This window comes from Mycteria americana, chromosome 19 (assembly GCF_035582795.1).
Source record: "Mycteria americana isolate JAX WOST 10 ecotype Jacksonville Zoo and Gardens chromosome 19, USCA_MyAme_1.0, whole genome shotgun sequence".
Lineage (NCBI taxonomy): Eukaryota > Metazoa > Chordata > Aves > Ciconiiformes > Ciconiidae > Mycteria > Mycteria americana.
In genome coordinates, this window is record NC_134383.1 from 6,564,555 (window position 1) to 6,574,040 (window position 9,486).

At 54.5% G+C, this 9,486-nt stretch overlaps 1 protein-coding gene across 4 annotated transcripts in view; it reads left to right on the plus strand.

Moving 5' to 3' along the window:
- ZBTB44 (zinc finger and BTB domain containing 44) overlaps positions 1 to 8,763 on the plus strand; it is an 81,529-nt gene extending 72,766 nt beyond the window's left edge. For 3 of the 4 annotated variants that reach the window (XR_012778397.1, XR_012778396.1, XR_012778399.1), the window contains 2 exons: positions 8,188 to 8,297; positions 8,633 to 8,763. The gene's annotated coding sequence lies outside the window, so the exon portion shown is untranslated. Of the gene's footprint in view, positions 1 to 682; positions 920 to 8,187; positions 8,298 to 8,632 lie in introns of those variants that run through there. The other variant, XR_012778398.1, reaches the window with a different exon arrangement.
- Positions 8,764 to 9,486: the final 723 nt, after the last annotated feature.

The window sequence follows — 9,486 nt, forward strand, 5'->3', positions numbered from 1 at the left end:
TGTGTAACCAGTAGCTTGACTGTAATGCTGAAGTAATTCTTAAAATATTGTCTGCTAAATAGATTGGTCATGATGGGATAAAGCCATTTTCCGTGAAAGATGAGTGGGATCAGGCCTTGGATACACTGGCAAATGGGAGCCTGCACAAGAAGGGGGAAATAAATGTTTAAAGCGTGGCCGTGCAAGGGACAAAACTAGAAGCAAGTCCGATGGTCCGCCACTAAGATAATTCCAGAAATATTTAGGGCAGGGCAGAAAGTTGGTAGTGGTTAAGAGGTCTGTGGTAGTGCAATATATCATGCGACAGGAAGCTTTGTTTTTTGTCAAGGATCGCTTGGGAAGCCTGGTTTATCTGAAATGAGCAGTAGGGTCTTCACCCCTCCTTCTCTACCCTGGTTTGAGCAGGCGCAGGGAGCGCTGCTGTATTCGCACCTCTGCCAGGGAAATAGAGGGTGGTTAGTGGGTCTGCGCTCCCCTCGCAGCCCTGTGCCACGTACCGGTCCCGCTAACCTCTGGGTGCAAAGGGAAGAACTGCTGGGAAGAGAGGTTTCTCTGCTCTGCCGAGCACTGTGGCCACGCTGGGGGGGCAAAGCCAAAGAACATGACTAATGGTAACATAAAGTACCACCTACCACGCGGCCTGATTCACCCGATCCTCGCACAGATTCAGTCTTTCCTCCAGGAATGTTTGATAATGCAGTGCACACCGCTGAGATCACACTTCTGGCAAGTGCCTGCTGTGGTATGAGACCCAGTCATCTGGCAGCACGTTGCTTACTGCAGTCTCCAAGGCAACCCTCCATGCTGTTCTTCTTTGGAAGCGCTGTGTATTCGTAAAGAAGCTGTCATCCTTCTTACTGTAAGTGCAGCAGATGTGAAAGATTTTACCTGTGCCAATGAACTCTCGATCAGGACGCTGCTGCCTCGGGTATAGCGATGCTGCCTCGGGTATAGCGCTTCCCACTGAAAAACACTGTCTGTCCACTCACTGTGTCACAAAATGTCTTTCTCTCCTGCTAGTTACCCTCTCTGTGTGCTCTCTGAGCCTGTTGCTGTGTCTGTAGCCAGCTGCGCTTGCACAAAGAGGCTGGGCTGCCCGTGAGGATCGCTGGAGATCTCTACTGAAGCAAGGCCTTGCAGCGCTGGCATGTGCCACAGAAAGAATTCATGCCAGATGACAGGTCCCAAGGTGGATTTACCAGTCATGCAGCTGTTTGTAGCGCTAAAACATTAGTGTTCCTGGTAAGGAAACAACCTAGCTGCGGCTCAGACTGTCGTGTCCCATAGTGGCTTCTCTTGAGCAGAAGCTGCTGGTTGTGTTGCTCTGGAGAAACAGCCACGCTCTCCGTTGTAGATGTTTAACCTGGCAGTTCAGAGGGGCAATTGCCTGCCTCCAGTGTCCCATGAAGAAGTCCTCTGAACGGCTCCGAGAGGCTGTAAATAGGGTAGGGTGGATGCTTTGTCTTCTGACTAGGCCTAATAGATGCTCAATGCTGAATAGAAACGAGCTCCATCAGCGCAATGCTGACCACTGCCAAAACTCAGGCTGGAACTGCAAGGCTTGAAGCTTGTGTTCGGTCTCTTGCAGCTTACAGAGAGGCTGCTCTTGTGTTTCCTTTTCAGGTTCATCTATTGGTAATATGGAAGTTGGGGTCTGGCATTCTCTTCTTGCTGAGGGGATTGTACTTTGTTAGAGTGAGCAAGGTAGGGGAAAAACTCCGTATGCTCTTTGTGTGAAAGAACCTCCCTGGTAGATTGTATGTGGACCCGAGACCAGAGGACTCTGTCCAGTTTCATCTGCTTAAAAATGGGCATTTAATGTACCTTCTTGATCTTAGGGTCATCGGCATGTAGCAAGAGACTGCTGTCTCGGAGCAGCTGAACTACCCAGCAGCTGGATTTAAATGAGGTGATGGTAAGAGCTGGCTTAACCAAAGCATCTCGTGTTCCCCGTGGGTGGCAGTGGGCTCCTGAATTATAAAAGCTTCTCTCATTCTTGTCCCCCACTCTGAGCCCTGGGAGGGAAAGCGCTGGATTAGGTGCGAGCGCTGGTTCACTGTGCAGGTAGTTTGCTTGTCTGCTCTGTGTCAAGTGGCAGCTGCTGGGACCCTGCACCCTGAAGCTTTGCTACTGCCTTTCTGTCAAAGTCTGTGCTGCCAAACCTCAGCAGGCCCTCCACCCAACACACCTCGGTCCCCGCTTTGCGCTCCCGGCCCTGGGTTTCTCCCGAGATGTCTGCCAACTGCGCTGGACAGCCGGGATGCAGGCGTGTGTCCAGTCAGGTGCTTTCCAGGAACTCTGTGGCGGCTGCCATGTCTGTGAATAGTGTCACTTGATGTTTCCCAAGGGGTGGAGGGGAGAAAAGGCATTTCCCTCTCGCTATCGGGGTGATGCTGCAATGCTCACGAGGCAGGAGGTGGGAGCTGGTTTACCCAGTGCATCCAGGATCTGGGCCTGGGGAGGGAGGGAGGGAGGGAGGGGGGAACCTGCCCTTCCAGGCTGCGGAGCCCCAGTTCAGCAGCACAATCTAGACTGGAGTTGCTGGGCAGAGAAAGCGAGTGGGGCCGAGGCATTCGGCACTTACAGTGAGCCTTCAGCCATGATAAGATACGAGTTAGAGTAACTGTGAGGCAAGAAGTCTGCCTAGTGGATTGAGATCATTGTTGTTGAAGGATGTTATGGAGACAGTCCACTTACAATCTTGGCTGCTGTGTTGGATTTAATTTTTTCTTTTTTTCCCTGCTCATCTCCCCATCAGCAAGCTGGGGAATACGTGTGGGAAACAAATCAGACAGTGGCATGTGAAGTGATTCTCCCTGCTGGCACAGATGCGATTGCAAAGCAATAATACAAGTGGTGATTTGAAGGCCAAAGATAACTTGCTGCTTTCATGCTTGCAAGCCCTAAAATGGTTTGGAGGAAGGAGGCGAGAACCTGAGCCTGCTAGTTGGTGAGGGATGTTGGATGCTGCACAGTTGCTTTTTTTATCTAATTGCTTTCTTCAGAGCTCATAAGTAGTGGGGACAGGCTAGTGTTACAGCACCTGATAGCGTGAACTGATGCTTTACTGGTGGGCAGGCACGCGTGTTTGTGCGAAAGGCTGTTGTCTCCCAGATAAGACAAGCCCTAAAATGTCTGTAGAGGTTCCCCCCTGCCCCTTCAGCTCTACTTGGGCAACATGCAGGCTCTCCATCCCCGTTGGGTTTGCTGTGCACAGGCCGGACAAGAAGGAAGCGAGGTTTCCCCTAAACCTTGCCGTGCTCAGTCGCAGGAGTGCGCGAACGGCTGGTATAATGGATGTAGAGAAGGACGTGATCCTGTATGGTGAGATATAGGTAGTGGGGCTGGTCTTTGTGAGCACAAAGGAGTTCTGCTGGTAGAAAGGCTAGCCAAGAGCGAGTAAGGGAGCCGGGGACTCATGGCGTGCATCAATGCCTGGGGCTGGCCAAGCAGAAGGGCAGGAGGTGGGGGAGCAGGGACTGGCCAAGCGGAAGGAGAGCCGGAGCGGGATCCGGGGCCGGGAGGGTGGCAGGCGCTGTGCCACGTGTAGACAAGTGAATCGCAGCCCGGGCACGGAGCATCGTGGCTGGAGCGCGGCGGCAGGGTGCACAAAGAGCGTGTCTGTACAGGCTGCCCTCTGCGGTGTGCCCGTCTGGTGCCCTGCAGGGCGTCTCTCTGAGCAAGACGGAGCCTTAATGCCTTGTCTGGAGAAAATGGAAATCTTTTAGGTGACAAAGAGTAGGAGAAAGTGCTTCATGTGCCCTGGGTCAAATCCTCTTTGACCCCAAAAGGGCTCTTTAAGCACCCAAGCCTCCTGCGGGTGTGAAACTGCCTGGAATAGCATGCGGCATCCAAGCGAGCAGGGTCGTGAAGCAGGATGGTCCCTGTAGCTCAGGGCGCAGAGGCAGACCCCTAGCCTGGTCCTCTTGCTGTGCACGTCCATAGGAGCAGCTGGGCTGCCCCAGCCAAGCTGTGTGAGAAGGCTTTCCAAGCAATTGTGTGGGATGTTTTCCTTTGATTCATCAGCTGTAATTCCTCCCAAAGACCTGGCATGCTTTCCTGGTGGTTTGCCTCCTGCAAGTCATCTGTTCCCATTTGGGACCGGCCTCTCGGGGTGCTGACCTCTGGGCAGCCTTGCCTGGGTTCACTTCCAGGGGATGCAGCCTTTCCTTCCCCCCCCTTGTCCCCCATAGGTATCCCGATAGCTCCCAGCAGCATGAAATCCTCTCGGCTCCCTGTTCCCTGACCCCGTTGTTTGTGTTGGCTTCCTGGGGTGAGAGGTTGCCCCCAATGATTGCATTGGGTTCCCCAATCTCTTTACTTTTCTCACAGTTTCTAAGACGACCGCTGCAATGAGACGCAAATGTCAGCCCCTCTTATATTTTGTGCGCCTGGGGACAAGTCTGACTCTGCTCTGCCTCCAAGCTGCTGCTGGATTATACAAACCCCTCGTGTTGCCACTTCTCGGTGTGACTGCTAACAGTTCCCATCCCCAGTTCAGCAGCGTTTCGCCCCTGCTAGCTCCGGGTACAAGCTCGGGCTGGGTTTGTGTTGCCGAAGTCCTGTGGTCTCGGAAATGCAGCGCCTCAAAATGAAACGCGGCATTTGGAGTCTGATAACTGGTTTCTTTTAATGTGAAACAAGCAGAGAACTGTTTCCTCTGACACGTCTGAGTGCTGAGGCTGAAAGACTGCAGAGGGGGAAGAGTTTGGGAACTGCTGGTGGGCTGGGGGGGGAGGAAATATCAAATGGGCTGCTGGCCATGAGCGAACTCTTCGACTTGGACCTTTAACCTGAGGGATGGGACTTTCCAGGCTGATTCAGAGCTGCTTTTCCCGCAAAGTACTTCATTTAGGCACCTTGCAGGCAAGGCCAGCAGCTGCAAGCTGCCTAGCTCCGTTCTCCACCCAGCACTGCCTACGCTTGTTTCCCTTCCCTACCCACTCATTCTTTCTTTCTCCTCTTGGCTCCTTCCCCTCTGGCCCTTGGGAGAGGGGTCTGGGGCTTGCAGCCTGCAGACCTGCCCCTTCCCTGGACCTCCTCCTGGTGATGCTTCAGGAGCCCTTGTGCCTTGGCCGAGAGGGACACCTAGTGGGGTCAGAGCTCAGGGACCTGGCTTTTTTTTATCTTGCATTTTTTATTACTTTTAATCCTTACAAAGGGCTGGTTTCTGTAGGAGCAGGAGCTGAGGTTTCCAAGTAGTCCTTCTGTACTGATTGTCTCGAGGCAAAGTGGACCTTTGGTGGGCTGGTTCCTTGGGTGTTTCTCTTACCTGGTGTGGTGTGAATCTTGGTTGGGACTCTTGGTTCCCCCGACGCTCTCTGGAGTGGCTCTCCTGCAACGAGGAGGTGTGTTCTGTCCTAATCTTGTGTCGTGACAAGGTGTGTTGGGCCCTTGGGAGACCAGCTGGTCATCGCCTGGGTGCTGAAGGCAAGAGTCTGCCTTCACCGAGGGGAGCACCGGGGAGGAACACGCCTGTAAAATGGCTGTGCTATAGCAGGAGGACCTGTTTGTTTCGGCTGCATCCAGGCCTCTGAGAGCCCCCCCTGCCTCCTGCATGTCTCCCAGCTTCCCCAAGGCAGGGCTAATCTTTAACTTGATGGTTTTGTCTCTTGCTGAAATCCCGCTCTTGGCACTCCTCCTCTTCTCGCTCTATTAGGCTGCAATAAGCCAGCAGTAGCAGCAGGGAGGAAAGCACGGAGGGGGAAAGATTTCTGTGTTCTCAGGCAAGGCTGGGGGACAGCGGGGTTTGCCTGGGGGAGAAATTGGGTCTGCCTCACCACCGGGGTCCAGAGCCCACAGGTCTCTGGTCCTACAAGGTGCCTCCTGGAAGGAAGCAGAGAGGCCTTGCAGTTATCTTTTTCTGTCTAGTAAGATGGGGTATGGATACAGCCGTTCCTGCATTGCAGAGCTTGAGTATGGAGGGAGAAACATGGGATGAGCGAGAGGGCTTACGCAGAGGGGCAGCCGCTGGTCTGAAGCTGAACAGAGTAGTCGGAGCCCTCGCTGCTTTTATTTGTGCCTTGGTTGCAAGAATATTTTTATCCATGCCCATTCTTCTTGCCCTTTTCCAAGAGCACGAGGAGCTGTGAAGGGGGGGGTAACTAGCCTACACCTCTGTACTCTGATGTAGGCGAGTGCCGCCGTGCCTGCGGGAGCCTAAGGGCCTTCCTTGCAGGTGTTGGACGGTGAGGATGGCTTGGGAAGACAGGCCCACTTCAACACCATAACCTCCAAATGACCAGAGCAAACCACAGTGCTCTGTTGCTTTATTGCTTCTCTCCTGGCTTCTGTACCAGCCAGCGGGTTTTAGACACCCCTAATATTAGCTTGCTTCAGCTGGCAGGGAGTCGCAGCTCTGTGTTGATACCCACCAGTCCTCGGGAGATGGTGAGTACGAAAGCTGGGCAAGGAAGGATCCAAAGCAGCGGTCGCACCGCTCTAAAGCAGTGAGTCCCTACCTTGGGGTAGGGTGGCCACTGTAATGCCAGGTTCCTCCCTCTTCCGGGGGAATTGCACTCACTCCTTTCTCTGTGCAACAGAAATACTCCAGACCAGGTTATCAAACCCCGGAGGTGGATTTAAAGGCCCTGGCCTTTCTCTGACAAGGGGAAGGTGACACTGGAGTCATAGCTGAGCCATCCATTAATGTTCTCGGCTCCCACCCACTTCTTCAATATCCTCTTTGCCAAACTGGAGCCCTCAAGACCGCAATCCAAACAAGACTCCTCTCAAGTTACAGGCACAGTAAACACATGTCCAAAGCGATGCCAAGAGCGAACGCGGCATTTTTGTCTCTGCTCGCCTCCCTTGTGCGTGGGATGATGTTACACAAGGCTCGAATCCCCCCCCTCTAACTGGGGGCTGCAGCGGTGGGAGGAAGGAGCCCTTCATCACAGGTTCGCCGAGAGGTTGCTCGGGGCAGAAGCGAGCGCAGTCTTCCCAGGTAATTGGATCCCAGTTACGTGTGTGTGTGTTTGGGGCATAAAGGCAACGTGCTGGCAAAAGCAAGGATGAATTTGATGCCTGAGCCAAAAAGGCTTTTAAGAAGTCCTCCCCCACCCCAATAATTCAGGGCAGATGACACTTAGTGTAGAGCCGATCTCGAGTGATGGCTGAGAAGGACTGCTGATCTGCACGCTCCAGCACGTGCGCCGCAAGGAAAGACCACCCTGCCGCTGCGCATCTGCGCTGCCTGGGGCTGAGCCGGCTTCCTCAAAGCCCCTCGTGCGCTAAATGCCAGCCTGTCCTCGGGGCTTTTAGGGAGGAAAAGGGGCACCGTGTCGCACCTTGCCGGGGTGGGTGATGCTGCAAAAACCAAAACCTGCCTGAACGCGCTTGGATTTGGTTTTGCTTGCGCAGGATTCGCGCTTCGGTTTGGAAAAGGATCTCTGCGCTTTTCTTGCTAGGCCCAGGTATCCTCCTGGCTGAGGCAGCATCCCAAAGCTGCGTGTGTGGGTGCAACGGAGAGTGAGTAAATATTGCATTTTGGGCTCAGCAGGTGCTGAAACATCCTGCTGCAATTCCCCTGTGTGCAGGGCTTCGATGCCTTCGGGTGAGCTGGTCTGCTCCTCCTCTTCTCTTGCATCCAGTCCAGGCAGGACTCTTCTGTAAGCGATGTGATGAAATGCCCCGGGGCACAAGGGGGGGCAGGCACCACTGGAGGGTGGAAACTTTGGTGGTGAGTGTAATGTTGGGACCTTTGCAAGTGAGACAACGTGAGGAGAAAAGGGCATGGATTCCCTGTGTGGTCGGCTTGGGGAGGACCTTGTATCCCCAGGAGGACCGTTGGATTGGGCTGGCTGTGATACTTAGCTAGCAATGCCGCGCTGGGCAGGGTGCACGGGTCCAGGAGTCGTACATGGAGGAACTGGTGTTTGCAAATCTGCCAGGAGATGGGGTGGCTGGCGTGGCAGCCTGCAGGCCCGTTGGCTCCAGGCTGAGGCTGTGAGTTTTGACTGCATCCAGGAGGCCAGGACAGGGGTGTGGGACTCCAGCGTCCCTGATTTAGGACTGTAGTGCCATGGATGTAGGTGCCTGGGGTGGAGTCCTCCTCAGCCAGGCACCTCCTAGATATTGTCTATAAGGCCTCAAGTGTAGGGAAATCTTTTGTGGGACGTGTCTGGGGGGGCTGACTGCGAACTGGATTGCCGTGGAATTAAACCATTCGGGCTTTCATTTGCTCAGCGCTGCAAACTGCTGCTGATCCTCTCCGTACAAGAGACGCCTTGCGCAGATCCTGGCTCTGACAGCAGCCTGCAGGGTGGAGGGAGCTGGCTCTGGACAACGTGTGGCTGGTGAGTCCCATCCGGTGTCCAGCACTACCTGCCTAATGCCTGCAGGAATTCGGGGATGAACGTGCCTCTGTGGCAAACTACTAGTCCGTACAATGTATTGCATCTCTTAAACTGCTCCTGCTCTGGAAGGAAGGGATCTCCTGCTCCAGCACTGTGTTAGCTGGAAACCCTCGAGTGCCCCAGCCGAGGGAAGGCAGCTGTAACCCCCAGGAGGGCTTTCTGGTCTCTTACTGATGACAAGGGCTGAGCCACTCTGGTCGTGAGCTGGACTGGGAGGTGGGGAGCAGCAGTTTTGGGGTTTGGCTGACTCTTCTCTTTTCCCATTTCTGTTTTAGTGATACCATTGGCCTGGGCTGGGCTGTGGGGATCAGACAGCTCTTCTGCACGCAAGGAACAGCCAGCGCAGGACTCGTCCGCACTCATGCCTGGAGCCCACCCCGGTGCTGAGACAGGAGCAAGGGTCTGGACAGAGGTAGGAAAAGCTGCAGGAACGGGGAGTGTGTGGGAAGGAAGACCTCCCCGGGCAGCAGGGGCTTTAGCAGAGGGCAGTTTGGACGCAGAAGCAGCAAATAGTTTCAGAGCTGTAAGTTGCGCCTATGGCAACATTCTTGCTGCTGCTGCTGGGGAAAACAGAAGTGCCGAGTCTGGCCACCTTCAGGGGAAAAACACAGCAATGTGCAGTTTGGGGCCTGCCATCAGCTGCCCCCGTGCACAATCTGCAGGGTGCCTTAGCCAGAGGTGTCTTCCTTCCGTCCTAGAAGTGCCTGACCCTTGGGTTGGAGAGCAGATTAGGTGCCCCCACACTGCAGCCAGCCAGCCCCTGGCACTGAAGTGCTTTGAGGCAGAGGCACCCTTCACCCCCACCATCTTGCAAATGGTTTTAGGGAGACTGTGCCGGAACAAGCGTTTCCCTCCCCGATGTGGTGTCGAGAACTCTGCCAGAGCAGAGAGCGGTGGCTGCAGGGATGTCCTGGCACCCAGCCCGGCCCACCCCTGTGCCAGTGTTGTGTCAGAGCTCAGGGGTCAGCGAGTGACCACAAGCAAATGCTTCTTTTTCTGTTGCTGCAGCATTGTGTAAGCACAGATATAAAAGTGTTCCTTCTCTCTGTTTCTCTGTAGAGACCTGAGGCAGACTGTCCTGCGAGCCCTCGCAGCCCGGCTTCTGGTGCCACCGCTGCCTCTGAAGCTC